The sequence below is a fragment of the Lepidochelys kempii genome, chromosome 26 (assembly GCF_965140265.1).
Source record: "Lepidochelys kempii isolate rLepKem1 chromosome 26, rLepKem1.hap2, whole genome shotgun sequence".
Lineage (NCBI taxonomy): Eukaryota > Metazoa > Chordata > Testudines > Cheloniidae > Lepidochelys > Lepidochelys kempii.
This window is the reverse complement of record NC_133281.1, coordinates 3,452,261-3,475,047: the sequence shown is the minus strand read 5'-3', so window position 1 is coordinate 3,475,047 and position 22,787 is coordinate 3,452,261.

Below are 22,787 nucleotides of genomic sequence, written 5' to 3'. Positions count from 1 at the left end.
AAAAAAGAGGTCCAAAGGAAGTGTTGCGACAGCTAAAAATCTGGCCTATCATGAGCTCTATAACTGACCAGAAGGATCTGAGGGAAAATGGAAATGAAGCAGGTATGCACTAATGTTGAGATGGTCAAATGGCTGGACACTCCATGATAAGAAACAAAATGAGGCTGGCGAGGGGCCTAATGAGGGTTGCTCCAGTTGAAGATAAGTTGAGAGAGGCTAGGCTACAATGGTATGGACATGTCCAGCCAAGACCCGAGAGTTATATTGGTAGGGTGGCCCCGGTAAGGATAATGGACAGAAGACAACAAAGGGGGAATCAAATAAATATGTGAGGAGCTTAAAGATACCAATTTGCATGATAGCCAGGCATACAATCATGAGTTTTGGAAGAAGACTATAAAAATAGCCAAGCCAGGATGGTGAGGTGGCAAGAAAAAACTAGTAGCAGTTGTAGTAGTCTGGTCAAGGTTACACAGGAGCTGTCTGGAAGACCTGGGAACAGAAGCCTTTTCCATTTGATCACAGAACCTCCCATGGGAAAGTCTGTCCTCATGAAGTTTCCAGCACAAATTTGCAGAGCTGAAGAGGTAAATATAACTGTTGTGTAAGCCTCTGACCAGAGTCCACACTTCACGTCTTTAGAAATGAACCTCTCTCTTGTTACCACCCTGTAGCAGCCTGCCTAGTTTACACACAGCATCGTCCTGCAAGGTGCTCAGCATCTCCTGAGACATATTAAGCACCCACAGTACAGGAAATAATATCTCAGTGAGAACTGGGGATGCGCCGCACGTGGCAGGAGCAAACCCAAAGTGACAACGTTTGGAATCACTGATATTTACAGCTGGACTGATGATGGTGTAAGAAAGCTTGACCCTCTTAGGCTGTAATGGATAGATAACTACTGTGGCAGCTACCTGTGTCTGAAGTGCCTGTTGTGCTATTAAATGTAGGACTGAGTTCTACGGAGCAACTGAGATCCACTCCCGGGTGGCTTAGCCTTGGCCTGAAGAACTGAGTGGCTGGGTAATGCTTTCCCACTTCACCTTAGAGCATGGTCCCAATGTGCAGCTTTTTAAGCCTCAATTTACCACCTCTCCCTTCTTTTGTTCTCCATTTACATAATTCCATTGCCCCCCTGTCTATGGTATCTGTTTTCACATATTTCTCTACCACTCTTCAGTGCTTTGATTTGTTTTTCATAAAGAGACGGGAAAAGAGGAATAAATAAACAAACAAAACCGAAATCAGAGTCAGCAAGCTCTAATGGGCGTTACTGATTGAGTTGATACAATATCCCCCCTCTTTCACACTTGCTAAGTAACTGCTTGTATAAAATATTGGTGATTGCTGTAATCTCGGGCGTCTGAGAGCAGCAGTCAGTATGAAAAGCAGCAAAGGATGTGCGGACAAGTCCACAGCATCGACACCGATTTTATTTATTTTTTACATATTGTTTTACTTAAGCCTGTGGACCAAATTCTCTGCTGGTGGGAATCTTCACCATGCCTTTAATGTCAATGAAGCTTTGCCAATTTATGCTGGCAAAGGATGTGGTCTTATGTCCTCAGTTCACATCAGGAAATAGACAATATCTGAGTGGTGATTTTAGAAGCCGTGGACTTGTCTACATTGGGGATTTGCCCTGATTCCAGCTACTGGTGCAGTTGTAATGGTGCAAACTCCTACTGTAGATAGGAAATCCAGTTTTCACTGGTGCAAATAGCCAAGGTAAGATCTGCAGGTGCAAATAGCAGCTTTGCCTGCACTTGGTGCTTACACTCCTGCAACGACATCAGTAGACGGAATCAGTGCAAATCCCCAGTGTACACAAGGCCCCAGTTGATCTATTGGTTGATCATCTGGTCTGCAAGGGAAATTCTTCCTGTGAATCATCAAGTGTTGGCTGAAAGTGGGTGGTCATTTTTATTATTAGAGAAAGGGGTAGTTTTTGCCTCCATCATAGGGTCGTTGTCCTTTAGAGTCCTATCTAGGAAGCTCATTAGTGTTTTCTGTGTTTATTTGCAGCCTGCGTTATTGCTGTACTGTAATTATGTGAGCTTCAACCCAGGATGGGGAATCTTCCATGGACACAAAGCCAGTGTAGCTGTTTCTGTGCCACATGCCCAACCTTGCAGGCAGCATAGATGTTGTGACTAGGAAAAAAGCAGGTATGCACTATTGTGGCTTCTTGGGGCCTTTCACAAATAGAATAAGAACATAAGAACAGCCATACTGGGTCAGACCAGAGGTCCATCTAGCCCAAGAGCCTGTCTTCCAACAGTGGCCAGTGCCACATGCCCCAGAGGGATTGAACAGAACAGGTAATCATCAGGCAAACCATCCCATTGCCCATTCCCAGCTTCGGGCAAACAGAGGCCAGGGACACCATCCTTGCCCAACCTGGCTAATAGCCATTGATGGACCTATCCTCCATGAATTCATCTAGCTCTTTTTGGAACCTTGTTATAGTCTTGGCCTTCACAACCTCCTCTGGCAAGGAGTTCCACAGGTTGACCGTGCATTGTGTGAAAAAATACTTCCTTTTGTTTGTTTTAAACCTGATGCCTATTAATTTCATTTGGTGACCCCTAGTTCTTGTGTTATGAGAAGGAGTAAATAACACTTCCTTATTTACTTTCTCCACACCAGTCAATTTTAAAGACCTCTACCATATCCCCCTCTCTTTATCAAACTGAAAAATCCCAGTTTTATTAATCTCTCCTCATCTGGCAACCGTTCCATACCCCTAATCATTTTGTTTCCCTTTTCTGAAACTTTTCCAAGCCCAGTGTATCTTTTTTGAGATGGCACAACCACATCTGTACGCAGTATTCAAGATGTGGGCGTACCATGGCTTTATATAGCGGCAAAGTGATATTTTCTGTCTTATGATCTATCCTTTTCTTAATGATTCCCAACAGTCTGTTGGCTTTTCTGACTGCCGCTGCACATTGAGTGGATGCTGTCAGAGAACTATCCACAATGACTCCAAGATCTCTTTCTTGAGTAGTAACAGCTAATTTAGACCCCATCATTTTATATGTATAGTTGGGATTATGTTTTCCAATGTGCATTACTTTGCATTTATCAACAATGAATTTCATCTGCCATTCTGTTGCCCAGTCACCCAGTTTTGAGAGATCCTTTTGTAGCTCTTCCCAGTCTGCTTCAGACTTAACTATCTTGAGTAGTTTTGTATCATGTGCAAATTTTGCCACCTCACTGTTTACCCCTTTTTCCAGATCATTTATGAATATGTTGAATAGGACTGGGCCCAGTACAGACCTCTGGGGGACATCACTATTTACCTCTCTCCATTCTGAAAACTGACCATTTATTCCTACCCTTTGTTTCCTATCTTTTAACCACACAAAAAAAAACCCAAAAAACACTGTTTCATGTTCTCTGTGTATATAAATCTCCCCACTGTATTTTCCACTGAATGCATCCGATGAAGTGAGCTGTAGCTCATGAAAGCTTATGCTCAAATAAATTTGTTAGTCTCTAAGGTGCCCCAAGTACTCCTTTTCTTTTTGCGGATACAGACTAACACAGCTGCTACTCTGAAACCTGTCATTATGCAAGGCACTGAATTTAGCCGTATGGAATGGAAATCTATCAACTTCATGAAAAAACTTGTACCGATACAGACAGACATCATCTTCCTTTCCAAATGCAAACAGATGGACATCATACCAAAAGGACTGAAGGTAAAAAATCCATTACAATCTACATACCACACAGACTATGCTGACAGCTTGTGCCACACACTCTCTGCGGAACCACCTGAACAACATCCTCTATAGCAAACAGGGAAAGATTAAGAATGAGCTCTCAAAACTGGATACTCTCATAAAAAACCAACCTTCCACAGAAACTTCCTCGTGGCTGGACTTTACAAAAACTAGACAAGCCATTTACAACGCACACTTTGCTTCTCTACAAAAGAAAAAGGACACTAAACTATCTAAACTACTACATGCCACAAGGGGCCACAACAGTGGTTCCCTTAACCTACCCAGCAATATTGTTAATCTATCCAACTATACTCTTAGCCCAGCAGAAGAATCTGGGCTATATCGGGGCCTCTCCTCCTGCCCCTCCACCCCCACGAACATGATACAGTTCTGTGGTGACCTAGAATTCTATTTTTGACGTCTCCGACTCAAGGAATATTTCCAGCACAACTCTGAACAACGTACTAACCCACAGAGACCTTCTTACCAACACTACAAAAAGAAGGATTCTGGGTGGACTCCTCCTGAAGGTCGAAACAGCAGACTGGACTTCTACATAGAGTGCTTCCGCCGACGTGCACGGGCTGAAATTGTGGAAAAGCAGCATCACTTGCCCCATAACCTCAGCCGTGCAGAACACAATGCCATCCACAGCCTCAGAAACAACTCTGACATCATAATCAAAAAGGCTGACAAAGGCGGTGCTGTCGTCATCATGAATAGGTCGGAATATGAAAAAGAGGCTGCTAGGCAGCTCTCCAACACCACTTTCTACAAGCCATTATCCGCTGATCCCACTGAGGGTTACCAAAAGAAACTACACCATTTGCTCAAGAAACTCCCTGAAAAAGCACAAGAACAAATCCGCACAAATAAATCCCAAGAACCCCGACCAGGGGTATTCTGTTACCGAAGATCCATAAACCTGGAAATCCTGGACACCCCATCATCTCAGGCATTGGCACCCTGACAACAGGATTGTCTGGCTATGTAGACTCCCTCCTCAGGCCCTACACTACCAGCACTCCCAGCTATCTTCGAGACACCACTGACTTCCTGAGGAAACTACAATCTATCGGTGATCTTCCTGAAAACACCATCCTGGCCACTATGGATGCAGAAGCCCTCTACACCAACATTCCACACAAAGATGGACTACAAGCCGTCAAGAACACTATCCCCGATAATGTTACAGCAAACCTGGTGGCTGAACTTTGTGACTTTGTCCTCACCCATAACTATTTCACATTTGGGGACAGTGTATACCTTCACATCAGCGGCACTGCTATGGGTACCCGCATGGCCCCACACTATGCCAACATTTTTATGGCTGACTTAGAACAACGCTTCCTCAGCTCTCGTCCCCTAATGCCCCACCCTACTTGAGCTACGTTGATGACATCTTCATCATCTGGCCCCATGGAAAAGAAGCCCTTGAGGAATTCCACCATGATTTCAACAATTTCCATCCCATCATCAACCTCAGCCTGGACCAGTCCACACAAGAGATCCACTTCCTGGACACTAAGGTGCTAATAAGCGATGGTCACATAAACACCACCCTATACAGGAAACCAACTGACCGCTATGCCTACCTACATGCCTCCAGCTTTCATCCAGACCACACCACACGATCCATTATCTACAGCCAAGCTCTACGATACAACCGCATTTGCTCCAACCCCTCAGACAGAGACAAACACCTACAAGATCTCTATCAAGCATTCTTACAACTACAGTTCCCACCTGCTGAAGTGAAGAAACAGATTGACAGAGCCAGAAGAGTACCCAGAAGTCACCTACTACAGGACAGGCCCAACAAAGAAAATAACAGAACGCCACTAGCCATCACCTTCAGCCCCCAACTAAAACCTCTCCAACGAAACATCAAGGATCTACAACCTATCCTGAAAGACGACCCATTAGTCTCACAGATCTTGGGAGACAGGCCAGTCCTTGCCTACAGACAGCCCCCTAACCTGAAGCAAATACTCACCAGCAACCACACACCACACAACAGAACCACTAACCCAGGCACCTATCCTTGCAACAAAGCCCGTTGCCAACTGTGCCCACATATCTATTCAGGGGACACCATCATAGGGCCTAATAACATCAGCCACACTATCAGAGGCTCGTTCACCTGCACATCTACCAGTGTGATATATGCCATCATCTGCCAGCAATGCCCCTCTGCCGTGTACATTGGCCAAACTGGACAGTCTCTACGTAAAAGAATAAATGGACACAAATCAGATGTCAAGAATTATAACATTCAAAAACCAGTCAGAGAACACTTCAATCTCTTTGGTCACTCGATTACAGACCTAAAAGTGGCAATTCTTCACCAAAAAAACTTCAAAAACAGACTCCAACGAGAGACTGTTGAATTGGAATTAATTTGCAAACTGGATACAATTAACCTAGGCTTGAATAAGGTGGGAGTGGATGTGTCATTACACAAAGTAAAACTATTTCCCCATGTTTATTTCTTCCCCCCACCTCCTCCCCGCCACTGTTCCTCAGAGGTTCTTGTCAACTGCTGGAAATGGCCCACTTTGATTATCATTACAAAAGGTTTCCTCCCCGCCCCCAGCTCTCCTGCTGGCAATAGCTCACCTTATCTGATCACTGTCCTTACAGTATGGTAACACCCATTGTTTCATGTTCTCTGTGTATATAAATCTCCCCACTGTATTTTCCACTGAATGCATCCAATGAAGTGAGCTGTAGCTCATGAAAGCTTATGCTCAATAAATTGGTTAGTCTCTAAGGTGCCACAAGTACTCCTTTTCTTTTTGCAGATACAGACTAACATGGCTGCTACTCTGAAACCTATCTTTTAACCAGTTACTGATCCATGAGAGGACCTTCCCTCTTATCCCATGACAGCTTATACTTATGCTACTTTATAGCATACTTAAACTACTTTAATTTAAGATGAGGCACCTTCCCAGTGTGCAGCCTAGTATCAGGGACACACCCTGGTCCTCCTCCGAGCTGTGCTGTGTGTTCCCAAGCTGCAGCAGGGAATCTGGGTGTACAGAACACTGTAATGCATGAAAAGGAACTTGCATCTATAATACTCTTCTTCCAGCATGCTTTTTAGTTTTCTGCCTTTTAATTGGGCTTCCTAATATATCTATTCTTGTCCTCCCCAGACTGATTAATCAAGTGCATCATCAGGAAACTGAAATTCTACCATAAAACGATTGCTAATGTGCAAGGGGGGATTATTAAATTGCAGCTTTATTGCAAGAAATTAACAAAGATCAGGGATGAATGATGTTCGTGCTGGAGCCTAGTAGCAACAGGCTCATCTGATTAACGAAGTGACAGTTTTATGTTGTGAAGAAGCAAAAGGACTTGACAAGACTCACAGTTTTGCTCATTGACTCTAACAGTTGGAATGAGGTTTCCTAACATTCTCTCAAAGTTTGTCATGAATATATCGTCCTTGTCACAATCTCTTTTGAATGGATTCTCAGATAGGAAAGAGTAGCAGTGAGGTAAGTGGCATCTAAGCCACTGGGAATCAGAATGGGAGTTGGTGAGAGTTCCTGGGAGCATCCCTCTCCATAGTTCTCTGACTTGACACAGATCAGGTTTCAGTCACATGGAATTAGGGTTGCTTTTATTTTCTTGTCATAGCCCAAGTAGCATGCGGGGAAAATTTGATGCCTCTTCAAAAAAAGGAAATAAATCATTGGTTTTGTTGCATTAGGGGTTGAGTTGCAGAGTATGATATTATGACGGTTCAGAAGAAAGTCTTCGCTCCTTTATACAGTGGGTCTGATGTGGCTCTCAGTTATAAGGGTTTTACACCGATGTCACTACAAAGAGTTGAATGAAGTTATTGCTGATTTACACTGGTGTACATGTGATCAGACTGAGAAGTGAACGCTACTTTGAAAAAACAATCTCTCACACATAGAACAAAACCCCCAGTTCACCTCAACCTTCCAGAAGGATTTTCAAATTTGAACTCAGACTGGTATTTCTGCAGTTCATTCTGTTTAGTTAGTGTGCTGAACCAAAACCCGGGATTTCACAGTGTGGTTCAAACTTCAGATCTGGTTTGGAATCCTAGTTCATGGATCTGAACAATAACCGGGTATTGAGGATGTAATATTCCTGATGATTTCCAGCAACAATAGATGACTCTATTGCCTCTGGCAAACTGCTCAAGAAAGTGAGAGGCATATTTAATACATTTGCTTGGTCTAGTACACTGAGTATAAGACTACAAGTTGGAAGATCTAATCCTTCCAATTGACTCATGGGAACATAGGAATTGCCATGCTGAGTCACATCTGACATCCATTTGCCCAGTATCCCGTTTCAGACAGGACTCATTATCAAACGCCTCAGAGAGAGGTGTCGGTCAGGTCACCTTTCTGTGCTTCATTTTCCCCCTCTGTAACATTCCCCCTCTGTAAGGGATAAAGATATTTTGTTCCCAGTGATGTAAAGCTCCGTGAGCTTTATGGATGGAAAATGCTATATAAACACCATGTATTATAGTCTAAATGTCTTATTCATTCTTTTATGTTAGATACTTATCTCAGTTTGTGTCACCCAACTTAGTGGAGCCCCATTGTATTTTCCATTCAAGGCTCCATTTCTTCTTATAAGCCTCATTTATTCCCTGTGGACAAAGATCCTCCTCTGCCTTGGTGGGTCCTGCATTTATTGGCGGATTTGCTTGCCTCAGAAATTCACGGCCGCCCTCAGTTTGGCCACTTTTGCTAGTGGCTCAAACCGTCCATTCTCTCAGCTAACCTCATCACTGGCCAGCATGGGGAAAGGGAGGAGAACAATCCCCGCAGTCTCTGCTGACCCACCTAGTGGGTCAGGAGATAGGCCAGGGACCTTCCTCTCTGGTGGGACCCACAGTCCAGGTCACCTCCTTTTGTCTCAAATAGGAAGTTGAGGGGGATGGGGGGAACCCAGGCCTGCCCTCTACTCCGGGTTCCAGCCCAGGGCCCTGTGGGTTGCAGCTGTCTACAGTGTCTCTTGTAACAGCTGCGTGACAGCTACAACTCCCTGGGCTACTTCTCCATGGCCTCCTCCCAACACCTTCTTTACCGTCGTCGCAGGATCCTCCTCCTGAAGCCTGATCATGCTTGTACTCCTCAGTCCTCCAGCAGCACGCCTTCTCACTCCCTGCTCACCCTCCCCTAACTGAAGGGAGGTCCTTTTTAAACCAGGTGTCCTGATTAGTCTGCCTGCCATATTTGATTCTGGTATGTTCTTAATTGGCTCCAGGTGTCTTAATTAGCTTGCCTATCTTAATTAGTTCTAGCAAGTTCTTGATTGCTCTAGTGCAGCCCCTGCTCTGGTCACTCAGGGAACAGAAAACTATTCATCCAGTGGCCAGTATATTTGCCTTTGTGGAAGTATAACATTGTATAAGGGGACATGCTGGATACATTGTATATGAGAGGGCATGCCAAAACATGTTACAAAGTATCTGAGGGAGCATACCTAGGGACAGTTAGCTTTTGAATGGAGAAGCAATTAAGATAGAGCCAGCACGTCTAAGAAGCAGGCATCAGAATGGAAGGTGTGAAGGGCAATTAGTTAAGTTAACTGGAAGCTGTTAAAGGAGATTGTTAAGGGTGGCAGGTAATTGAAGATACGTGACTGGTCTCAGGGATCTCGAAGGGTAGTGACTAAAATCTTTTTCTTCTTTTGTCTGTAACTTCTCTGTAACTTGTTCTCCAAAAACTGTATAAATTAAAAGACACAAGCCTCACGCGGGGGGGCTCACTTCTAAATGTATTAGCAGAGCAGCTTTGCTAATAAAACAGAGTGGTCTGATAAATTGTGAGTCTGAGTCAAACTTTGACAATTTGGAGGTCCCACCGAGATGGCAAGCGGCTTCACTGAGGCTGTGTGATCCCTGACTGCCTTGCAGGACGATCGTGGCAGCCGGCGCCTGGACGCTTAGTCAAAGTGATCCTCCACAACACAGAAAGGTACACAGCAGCAGTGCAGTCTACGCCATTGAACTTGTTGGTTCCCACTCTGTTCGGGTAGGGGTCTTTGGATCCAGCTTCTGGAATCAGACGTCTCAGGTAATTATTATTTTTGTGCTTTAACCGGTTTGAGGACTGTCTTATCTTTGTGTCTATCCATCTTCCCCGTGGTGTGTGTGTGAATCTGGGAGCCATCTCTGTCCGGAGACTGGCTGACCAAGGGGTCCCCGTCCCCACGGTCTGAATAAGTGGAATCTGCACAGCTGCAGCAGCACCACGCCTTGGGTATAACCCCTGGTGTGAAAGCAAGGGCAGTTGAGGCAGTAGCCTGTGGGCTCCTTTCTGTGTGTTGCACCGGGTACCGCTCTGCTGAGCCCGAATTTCCTTCTTGTGTGAGTGCTGTGTGAAGTCCTCCTGGATGGGTAATCAGAAGTCTAAGGTAGAACAGTTCCCTAAGGGAACTCCAGCTTATTTTATGTATTTTAGGAGGGGTCCGGACTCTTGTAGATTTCTTGAAAAATGGTCCAAATTAGCTCTAGAGAACCCCAAATTACAGTGGCCACTGTTAGGTTCTTGGGACAAGGATCGAGTGGACGCTTTAAAAAGCAAACTCACCTCCCAAAAACCAAATTGGAGAGAGGAGAAGTAGACTGCTTCATGCGGTGGTGGGAAGAGGCAAATCGTAGATGGACTGAGTCAAAACTCACCTCTCTTAAAAATTCTATCAAAAAACTAACAGTTCAATTGGATGCAGTCTCTCCCACCACTAGTCCGAGCGCTCTCCTTTGCCCAGCCCTGTGCAATGATCCGGATCAAACCCGACCCCCACCATACTCCTGCGCAAATAAGAAATCAGAAAAGGAAAAATCTTCAGTGACTACAGATAATGAAAGTGAAAAAGATACCCTCATTGGCCTCGCAGCTCTGCAAAATATTATGAAGAAGAAATCCAAACCAGACTGCAAAGATTCTCTTGACATCTGTTCTTGGAAAAGAGAACTTGATGGGAGGTTAATGAGAGACTCTGATCAAACTGTTGTGGCACCCTTACGAGTCCTTAAGATGGGAGAAAGTGAGTCCATATGGGATTATAAACCCTGGACTCGTACGGAACTTTTATCTATAGTTAAAAGTTTTCCCAAACCAGAGGAAAACTCTGTCAAATTTGCTGAGGAGTTTCTGTTAATCTGTGAAACCTATGAACCCTCTGAGACAGATCTCCTCCAAATGTGTAAATTGTTAGCTCCTGCCAGTTATTATGAAAAATGGTTGGCTGCCGCAGACTGGCCAGCTGAAGTACGCCACTCAACCATAAAAAGTACTGGCCCAGATTTGGCATACAGAGACCGGTGTATGGCTCTTTGGAAGCACCTGCATCAAGCCATTCCCAAAGTGTGGTCTCCTAAAACAAACTGGACAGCAATACGTTGCTGTAAGCAAGGGCAAGGAGAAAGCCCAAGCGACTATAGGTCCCGGCTAACTGATATTTTCCTACAACATTCAGGAATACAAGAGCCCGATGTAAATGGGCAGGGGGCCTTGGCACATGCATTTGTTGATGGTCTTCTCCCTGCCACAGGCAGCATGTTAAAACGAATAAGTGTGGGATGGGAGACTGAAACCATGGACAAATTGCTGGCAGTAGCAGAGCATTGCCACCGCACTTTAAAAGGAAAGGAGGAACAGTCCTCCCAAAAGTTAATGGCTCTGCAGATACAGCATTATTCAGGACTAAGCAGACCACACCGGGGACAGGGACGGGGTTGCGGAAGGGGGCGGGGGGCTGGATTAACTGGGGTTTGTAACTACTGTAAACAGCCTGGACACTGGAAAAAAGAGTGTCCTAGACGACCTAATAATTGTATGGGAAATCAAGTGAACCCCCCGCTGGTTCCTCCAGCTGATCCCCAACCCTATTTTTCACCCCAACAATGACGGGATGCTGGGGAACCTCAGAAAGTTTTAGCTCCCTTATTACCTCTGTCCCCTACCGGAGAATGTGTCCTGACTGTAAATGATCTCTCTCTCCCTTTCCTTGTTGATATTGGAGCTTCTCTTTCTACAATCCACACCACTGACTTGCCTGAGATTCCCCGATCTGGAAAATCTGTGTCTGCTGTTGGCATTACGGGGATCCCTACCTCTTTTCCCCTCTCAAAACCTTTGTCTGTTCAAGTCGGTCCCCTCTCTGAGGAGCATGCATTCCTCCTCTCTGATTCCACCCCTGCAACGGGACGGGACTATGCTATGCAAACTTGGCTGTTCTATTTACTGCTCCCCAGATGGTGTCTATCTGCAAATCCCTCAGTCTTCCTTATGTGATTCTGTAGCCACCCTGCTGTCTGAAACTTCCCTCTCCACTCCAGTCCCTTGCTGTCCCTTAACTCTGTCCCTAGAGCACCTAATCTCTCAGGTTCCTTCCTCCCTATGGCCATCTCACCCATCTGAAGTGGGGCGATTAAATACTGACCTAGTTTGGATTACTGTAGACAATTCCAAACCTCTGCCTCGCCTGTCTCAAGTATCCTTTGAATCCTGAGGCAGAGACTGGGATTGCTCCAGTTATATCTGCATTAAAAGAACAAGGAATTATTGTCCCTTTTTCCAGCCCCTGTAACACCCCTATCCTCCCAGTTCAAAAGGCTGATGGCAAATCATGGCGATTTGTTCAAGACCTTCGAGCTATTAACCGTATTGTCATACCTTCTTTTCCAGTGGTTCCTAACCCTGCTACAATACTAGCGTCTCTTCCTCCAAATGCAACCCACTTTACTGTTGTAGGTTTGTGCTCCACTTTCTTCTCTGTCCCAGTTCACTCTGAATCCCAGTATCTCTTTGCCTTTTCCTACAAGGGTCAGCAATATACATGGACTACCCTTCCCCAGGGGTATACAGAGAGTCCATCCTATTTTTCTCAAGCCCTAGCCAGGGATCTCGCTGATCTGGTTTTCCCATCAGGATCCACACTGATCCAATATGTGGACGACTTACTCCTGTGCTCCCCCTCTCTGTCTGCCTCAGAAACTGATTCACTAACACTTCTCACAGCTTTAGCGAACAAGGGTCATGAGGCTTCTCGCACAAAATTGCAGCTCTGCCAAACCTCTGTCACATACCTAGGCTTCCTTCTCTCCCAGGGCTCCCGTACACTCTATCCAGCCCGGGTACAAGCCATCCTTAGCTTTCCCCAGCCTTGCTCTCCACGCCAGGTCAGAAAATTCTTAGGCATGACAGGGTTCTGTAGGCAATGGATTCCCCAATATGCTTCTCTGGCTAAACCACTCCAAGAACTCACTCGATCCTCTGTACCTAACCCCATGCCATGGCCACTTGAAGCAAATGCTGCTTTCATCTCCCTTAAGCAGAATTTAGCCTCTGCCCCTGCCTTAGGGTTACCTAACTATGACAAGCCTTTTACCCTTTTCTGTCATGAACAATCTGCTTGTGCCCTCGGGGTTCTTACTCAGGAGCACGGTGACAGAAATCGCCCGGTGGCTTATTTTTCTGCAACCATGGACCCTGTAGCCCAGGGTTTACCCCCTTGCCTACGTGCTGTAGCTGCTGCAGCGCGCCTGGTCGAGATGTCTGAGTCCCTTGTCCTCCGCTCTCCTCTCACTCTCCTGGTTCCCCATTCTGTGGAAACTCTCCTTCTGCAACACAACACGGCTCACCTCTCCTCTGCTCACCTCACTAGGTATGAACTTTTGCTGCTTTCAGCCTCACATATCACTATTAAGTGCTGCTCCAGGTTAAACCCTGCTACCCTCCTTCCTTTACCTAGTGATGGTGAACCCCATGACTGCCTTGCAACTGTCTCCGCTATCACTGTCCCGCACCCCGACCTTTCAGATGTACCTCTCCCTAACTCTGACCTGGTATTATTCACTGATGGGTCCTGTTATAGAAATGACCAAGGCCACCTTCTTGCAGGGTACGCTGTGGTTTCTCTCTCTGAGACCATAGAAGCTGCGCCCTTACCCTCTGTGACCTCTGCCCAGGTGGCTGACCTGATTGCTCTAACCCGTGCCTGCTTTCTAGCCGAGGGGCTCTCTGCCACTATTTTTACTGATTCTCGGTATGCCTTTGGGGTTGTGCATGACTTTGGCACCCTCTGGCAGCCTCGAGGTTTTCTTACCTCTGCTGGTACCCGTATCAAGAATGGCCCCTACACTGCCGCCCTCCTGAATGCAGTTTTACTACCGTCTGCCTTGGCAATTGTTAAGTGTACTGGCCACTCAGCGGCAGACACCGAGGTGGCAAAAGGTAATGCACTTGCTGATGCTGCTGCAAAACATGCCTCCACTATAAAACCTTCACCAGAAGAGTTTCTTGGTCCCCTCTCTGACTCTGTAACGCCACCATCCCTGTCTCATCTCGCTCAGCTCCAGGATTCTGCCCCAGAAACAGAGAAAGAATAGTAACTATGGCAGGCGACCAGCTTGGCTTAATGGTGAAATCCTAGCGGATCTTAAACATAAAAAAAAAGCTTACAAGAAGTGGAAGGTTGGACATATGACCAGGGAAGAGTATAAAAATATTGCTCGGGCATGTAGGAATGATATCAGGAGGGCCAAATCGCACCTGGAGCTGCAGCTAGCAAGAGATGTCAAGAGTAACAAGAAGGGTTTTTTCAGGTATGTTGGCAACAAGAAAAAAGCCAAGGAAAGTGTGGGCCCCTTACTGAATGAGGGAGGCAACCTAGTGACAGAGGATGTGGAAAAAGCTAATGTACTCAATGCTTTTTTTGCCTCTGTTTTCACTAACAAGGTCAGCTCCCAGACTGCTGCGCTGGGCATCACAACATGGGGAAGAGATGGCCAGCCCTCTGTGGAGATAGAGGTGGTTAAGGATTATTTAGAAAAGCTGGACGTGCACAAGTCCATGGGGCCGGACGAGTTGCATCCGAGAGTGCTGAAGGAATTGGTGGCTGTGATTGCAGAGCCATTGGCCATTATCTTTGAAAACTCGTGGCGAACCGGGGAAGTCCCGGATGACTGGAAAAAGGCTAATGTAGTGCCCATCTTTAAAAAAGGGAAGAAGGAGGATCCAGGGAACTACAGGCCAGTCAGCCTCACCTCAGTCCCTGGAAAAATCATGGAGCAGGTCCTCAAAGAATCAATCCTGAAGCACTGGCATGAGAGGAAAGTGATCAGGAACAGCCAGCATGGATTCACCAAGGGAAGGTCATGCCTGACTAATCTAATCGCCTTTTATGATGAGATTACGGGTTCTGTGGATGAAGGGAAAGCAGTGGATGTATTGTTTCTTGACTTTAGCAAAGCTTTTGACACGGTCTCCCACAGTATTCTTGTCAGCAAGTTAAGGAAGTATGGGCTGGATGAATGCACTATAAGGTGGGTAGAAAGCTGGCTAGATTGTCGGGCTCAACGGGTAGTGATCAATGGCTCCATGTCTAGTTGGCAGCCGGTATCAAGTGGAGTGCCCCAAGGGTCGGTCCTGGGGCCGGTTTTGTTCAATATCTTCATAAATGATCTGGAGGATGGTGTGGATTGCACTCTCAGCAAATTTGCGGATGATACTAAACTGGGAGGAGTGGTAGATACGCTGGAGGGGAGGGATAGGATACAGAAGGACCTAGACAAATTGGAGGATTGGGCCAAAAGAAATCTGATGAGGTTCAATAAGGATAAGTGCAGGGTCCTGCACTTAGGATGGAAGAATCCAATGCACCGCTACAGACTAGGGACCGAATGGCGAGGCAGCAGTTCTGCGGAAAAGGACCTAGGGGTGACAGTGGACGAGAAGCTGGATATAAGTCAGCAGTGTGCCCTTGTTGCCAAGAAGGCCAATGGCATTTTGGGATGTATAAGTAGGGGCATAGCGAGCAGATCGAGGGACGTGATCGTTCCCCTCTATTCGACATTGGTGAGGCCTCATCTGGAGTACTGTGTCCAGTTTTGGGCCCCACACTACAAGAAGGATGTGGATAAATTGGAGAGAGTCCAGCGAAGGGCAACAAAAATGATTAGGGGTCTGGAACACAGGACTTATGAGGAGAGGCTGAGGGAACTGGGATTGTTTAGTCTGCAGAAGAGAAGAATGAGGGGGGATTTGATAGCTGCTTTCAACTACCTGAAAGGGGGTTCCAAAGAGGATGGCTCTAGACTGTTCTCAATGGTAGCAGATGACAGAACGAGGAGTAATGGTCTCAAGTTGCAGTGGGGGAGGTTTAGATTGGATTTTAGGAAAAACTTTTTCACTAAGAGGGTGGTGAAACACTGGAATGCGTTACCTAGGGAGGTGGTAGAATCTCCTTCCTTAGAGGTTTTTAAGGTCAAGCTTGACAAAGCCCTGGCTGGAATGATTTAACTGGGAATTGGTCCTGCTTCAAGCAGGGGGTTGGACTAGATGACCTTCTGGGGTCCCTTCCAACCCTGATATTCTATGATTCTATGAAAGACTCCTGGAGTGCTTTGGGTTGCTCTTTGCATTCTGATTCCCTTTGGCGATCACCCACCGGTACCTTTGTAGCCCCCCTCTCACTCTACCTGTCTCTAGCCGCCCTGCTACGTGGTGTTTCGCATGTCGGCAAGGAGGGGATGGTCTCTGCTATGAGTAAGGCGGGGTGGTGGGCTCCCCATTTCAGCTCCTTTGCAACCCGCCACTGTGCCGCTTGTGTTACTTGTCAAAGCCACAATGTAGGCAAATCTGTAAAAGTAACACAAGGGTTCCGGGGTTTGCCTCAAGCACCTTTCCTACACTGGCAACTTGATTTTGTACAAATGCCAAAGTGTCAGAAATATGAATTCATTTTAGTTATAATATGTCTGTTTTCGGGTTGGATTGAAGCCTTTCCCTGTCGCAAAGCTGATTCATTGTCCGTTGCAAAATGTCTGTTAAACCACATTATCCCTACCAAGGGAATTCCTGCCACTTTGTCTAATGACCGGGGAACACATTTTACTGGAAAAATTGTTCATCATCTAAACCAGGTATTACATGTCACCCACCTGTTGCACTGCCCTTACCATCCACAGAGTGCAGGGGCCGTGGAAAGGCGAAATGGTGTGCTTAAAAATAAGCTGGCAAAAATCTGTAGTTCCACAGGGTTAAACTGGCCAGCTGCTTTACCACTGGCCCTTATGGAAATTCGGTCATCCCCATCCCAGAGACACAAACTGAGTCCATTTGAAATCATCATGGGACGCCCTATGTGAACAATGGCTACTATTACCCCAGCCCCAGACCTAAACCTAACTCACAGCACGCTCCTCCAGTACTGCAAAGGGTTAATGCAAGCGGTGAGCTCCTTCCATTCGCAGGTGCGAGCAGCTTGGCCGAGGGAACCCACCTCTGCTGCCTGTCACACTCTTGAGCCTGGTGATTGGGTCTACCTGCGGCACCGCCTTCGGAAGCACACCTTGGAACCTCGGTGGAAGGGTCCATACAAGGTACTGCTCACCACCCAGACAGCAGTGAAATTATCCGGCATCGCTGCATGGATCCACGCCTCACAGTGTAAGCCAGCGCCACCTCAAGGGGACCAAGCACCTCTGCAAGACCACGCCGAACCAGCTTCAACCCCAGAAGACAAAGAGGAACAGCCTGCAATACCTTACAATCTGCGCTCTCGTAAGGGTTGCCAGAAGCAGAGGGTAAGCAGACAGCAGGACCCAACAAACAAGAAGCAGTAGTGAGCCTAGCGCCTGCTGCCTGGTGGATGTAAAACCATGACTGCGGTTCCCTCGAAAGGGGTTGTCGGAACCAGAAAGGGTCCTGCTTCCAACATGTGTCCTTTGAGAAGCTTAATCCTCAGCTCCTGTGTCCTGAGGGTCTGGGGAATCCAGAGCGACAGTGACAATTCTTTCATCCAACAACAGGTGCAGATAGCCCAGATCCTGAATATTTCTAATTGCTGGGTCTGCAGCCACATCCCAGCTCACTCACAAGCTAGTATCCCCACCATGGCAATCCCTTTGAATTCCTCAGAGCTTTCTGGAGAACCCTATCCACTTAAAAGGACATGGAAGGAAAATGACACTTGGGGGCTGGGAAAAACATATGTTCCTAAACTTATAAGTGTGGTGAAAGGAAAGGGCCACTGGTGCTGGGAGTGTAATGGGACAGGGCTGAATCTAGGGAGGAGCAGCTGTCTCCAATACATCGTGTCCCATGGTATATGGGACTATTCAAACAAGGTTGGAGAATGGCGAACTGGGTATGGAAGGATAAACTTCCTCTCAACCTGGGATCAAACCAAAGATTCAATCTCTTGCTCCCCCTACAGCCTCCCTGAGAAAAACAGCACCATCTACAAATGTCATGTGAATGCTACCTCTTCTCCCAGTGAAAATCATCCTGTGCCCTTTGGGGGATACTGTTCCTCCTTCGTAAATTCTTACATGTCAAAGGGTTGCAGTCAACCCTTCCCAGCTTTAATGGGACATCATTGGGTTTGTGGGGAAAATGCTTACACTGTGTTACCAGCAAATTGGTCAGGTATCTGTTATCCTGCTCAGCTTTTCCCACAATTCCGGGTGCTTCAATCCCTCCCACGAAATCACCTCCGTAATTTCAGGCGAAAAAGGAGGGACTTGCCAGATGCTAAATGGTATGTGGATAACCTAAGCCCCCTAACTTGCGAAGAAGCTGTTGGCATTTCTTTAGTCCCAGTAGGGGGGGTAATCCACCATGCAAAAAGGCTTTTAAGGTTACAAGTGGTGGTTGAGATCATGGCCAATGAAACAGGAGAGAGCTTAAAAGCTCTAGCCAAAGAAGCAGGAGCGGTCCGACAAGTGGCCCTCCAAAACCGTCAGGCATTAGATATAATACTGGCAGCCAAAGGAGGGACCTGTGCTCTAATTGGAACAGAATGCTGTGTATACATACCTGATAATACTAATGAGGTAATAAATCGTGCTAGCCATCTGGAGCAAATTGCATACCTTCCCCATGAAGAACCAAGTTCCTTGTGGAAATGGATAAGTAACTTATTCAATTTCTCTAGTCTGGGAAACTGGTTGTTTCAAGGAATCTTGACTATCCTATTTGGAATTCTAATAATCTTTGTGTGTTTTCAATTGATTTCTTGTTGTATCCAAAACTGCACAAGACACACCATCCATCAGGTTACCCCTAACCAGAGTGCTAATCTAATGTTGTTAAATGTCACCAGTGAAAGTAATGAAAAAGAACGATTGATGTATGGAATCCAGTAAGTCATTGGTCATGGGCGTAGCCTTGACCAAAACGGGGGATTGTGGAAGTATAACATTGTAGAAGGGGACATGCCGGATACATTGTATATGAGAGGGCACGCCAAAACATGTTACAAAGTATCTGAGGGAGCACACGTAGGGGCAGTTAGCTTTTGAATGGAGAAGCAATTAAGATAGAGCCAGCACGTCTAAGAAGCAGGCATCAGAATGGAAGGTGTGAAGGGCAATTAGTTAAGTTAACTAGAAGCTGTTAAAGGAGATTGTTAAGGGTGGCAGGTAATTGAAGATACTTGACTGGTCTCAGGGATCTCGAAGGGTGGTGACTAAAATCTTTTTCTTCTTTTGTCTGTAACTTCTCTGTAACTTGTTCTCCAAAAACTGTATAAATTAAAAGACACAAGCCCCACTCGGGGGGCTCACTTCTAAATGTATTAGCAGAGCAGCTTTGCTAATAAAACAGAGTGGTCTGATAAATTGTGAGTCTGAGTCAAACTTTGACACCTTCTACCAGACTCCTGTACCCCACTGGTCTGGGTCTGTCACATCTGTCAGTGAAATCCTTACTCTTATTTAGTAATGGGAGAACCTCAACATTTTCAGGACCAAAACCCATGCTGGTGTAAATCGGCATAGCTCTCTTGACATCAGTGGAGCTATTCCGATTCATACCAGCTGAAAATCTGGCCTTCAGAGCTTGGATTTCATTTGGTAAAACACCCCAAAATGCAAATGTTTATCAAAATCCTCTGGCAGTTTCAGAAATGAGCTGGAAATCTCACAAGAACAAGCTGTCTCGTGGACATATCTCTCAGACTGCCAAGGTCCAAATATTGGCTGCAATGTGTGGCTAAAGTCCCAGAATGAAGCATACAAAAATAATATTCACGAAGGAAAGATATGTTGTAACTCAGCTGGAATTCGGGCGAGAATTGCTGGGTGAGGTTCGCTGGCCTGTATTATGCAAGAGGTCAGATTAGATGATCCTGGAGTCCCACCTGGCCTTAAAATCTATGAAAACTGAAAATACAGTTGTTTACTGAAAATACAGGGATTTATTCCTGTAGTAAAAACAGCTCTTTCTTTAACGTCTGTCCTGTGACTCTTTATTTCTGATGTAAGTAATTTTCAACAATAAAAGGGAGGAGAGACCATCAAATCTGTGTGTGTGGATTATAGGGAGTTTTGGAACAACACTCAGTTGTTGGATCATATTAAAGAAGTTCTGTATTAAAATCACAAATGAGTTTGATTCTCCATAGTTTAAATTCCAGAGTATTACTAATTAAGAGGTCTCCTGGTTTTTGGTACTGTTTCTCTCCCTCTCTGTGTGAAACTTGCAAGCTGCTAATTGTGTTAGTACATTCTAAGACATGATTCTAAGACAGAGTCTGTTCTCAAAGCAATTCTTTGTAACAACAACTACTCACACAGAGAAAAGAAGTACTTGTGGCACCTTAGAGACGAACCAATTTATTTGAGCATAAGCTTTCGTGAGCTACAGCTCACTTCATCGGATGCCCATCCGATGAAGTGAGCTGTAGCTCACGAAAGCTTATGCTCAAATAAATTGGTTCGTCTCTAAGGTGCCACAAGTACTCCTTTTCTTTTTGCAAATACAGACTAACACGGCTGTTACTCTGAACCGACTCACACAGAGAGAGACTCAAAGCAATACTTTGTAACAATAGAAAGAGCACCCAGAGACTCCCCGCCCTTTTGTTGTATTCATCTTGCTTTGTTAACAATTGTGATTAAAATAGAAATAGAGGATGTATGTGGATGGATGCTTGGTGTGGATAATAACTGAATGGTTAGGGAGGTGCCAGCCTAAGAATCCAGTGTCCATCGGCTGAAGAGGGCGTCAAGTGGAAATAACCAGAGGACCCCTGGAAGGCAGACTGGAATCCACCCAACAGCCTCAAGAATGGGAGAACCAAAGAACAAGATAACATTTAGCAGCACGGAGCCGTCAGGAATGTGCCATCTGCTGATTGATTCAGCAACAGCATGATGAAGCAATTCCCATAGACTGGCATAGGAAGAAATTCCTATAAAAATGGACTCTAGAAAGTGAGAACTTTGGGGGGGTCTGATTCTGCAAACCAACTTCCAGGAGCATCAGATGAGCATCTGACAAGGCCCTGCTCCCTCTTCATGTCCAGGCCACCTGGCCAGTGGCTTGGCATGAGCAACTCTAAGGCTGGTAACTATGATAACAGCCTTGCAGAACCTCTGTGTGTGTGTGTGTATGTGTGTGTGTGTGTTTGTATGAATGAATGTGTGAATAAATATGAGATTGAATGGAATGTTATAACTATAACTAACTGCTTACTATGATTCTTTCTGTATTCACAATAAATGTGGTATTTTGCCCTTTTCCCTTTTAATAAGATCCTGCTGGTTTTTATTTTATTGGTACAACACAGTAACGTCCCTAGAAGTGAGGCTCCTAGAGAAGTTTGCCTGTGAATTTTCTAGGTCAGTCGCTACTGGTCTGGGCAAGAAATACAAGAACAACAGCTTCTTACATAATGTTCAGCCTCCTGCCACATAGTATAGCTTAAATTTAAACATGGAGGGCCTGATTTTCCAGTGTGCTGCACCTTGTGCAGCCATTTACATGCCAAGTAGATTTGAAATACTAATAAATCAGAAGAGTCATGATTTACACTCACTTTGTATGGGTGTAAATGGCTGCAAAAAGAGTACAAGGGAATGGAGAATGAAGCTCAAACTATTTCTGAGTGCAAAGAAGCAGCTGAAAACATTGATTTTCTTTTACAGCTGTGGCAGTCACACCTCAGGCTGTAGCCAAGTGTAACCCCAAGGTTGTGTGTCTGAGATTTGGCCCATAAGACAGTTCTATTGAAAGCAAATGGTTATAAATGTAAATTTCAAACCCCACAGAGCTGGTCCACAGAGGAGGATGTCGGGGCTTGGCAGGCTTCTGTGGCAATTATCTAGACCCAAGCAGAGTTTTCATTTCAATGGGGAAGGTGCTTGGCAGCCACAGCAACAAATTCAGAGCAGACCACATCCTTTCACAAAGACTGTGAACCTCCAGCTACAGGGGCTTAAAAGTTAATGAAGTCGCCCATTCATTATCTCCATTCTTTGGCACCAGAATGGAAGACAAACCTAAGGCTGTACTCAACTTTCTGGAACATGTTGGCAACTGGATTTCTCTGAAGCTCCCAGCTGACTTGATGCACATCAGAATGTTTCCAGGAACCAGAGCACTTTGCAGCCAATAATGATTTTCATCTGGAGGGAACAGGGGATGGAAACTAATTAAAAGAAACAAGTTTCTATGATTAATTGAGTCAATGGCGAAAAAGCAGAACATATTTCTCACTGTAGTTTTTTGCTTGATGATGGGCTTTGCATTTGTTAATGGAATTCAGAGTTGCTCACTCTAAGCAAAAGTTAATTCTGTTTTTTACACCCAGGAGCTACTAAGGATTCAGCAAAGGCCTTGTGTCGCTGGTCTCATTTGACAATGGCAGCTAATATTTAGAAGGTCTCTATGCTAGCTTCATAGTTACATAGTCACATAGCCCTAGGTGTTTCTCTCCTTGGATCAATTTGACTATCTAAGATAGCGTGAAAAGAACTAGATTCTACTTCCTGGGAGTAGAGCTGACCAGAAGTGGCAAGCTTTGCTTACCTTGGCAGCAGCTATAATTTTAAAAGTCCTGAATATAAGGCCCTACTTCAACAAAGTATTCAAGCTTCTCCCTAAGCAGATGCGGTCCTATTGAAGTAGATGGGACGACTCACACGCTTAAAGTTAAACATGTTGCTTAATGCCTCATTGAATCAGGTCTTAAATCAAGAAATGAGGATGAATGTCACTCTTTATGAGTTCCAAACACCATTTCGTTATT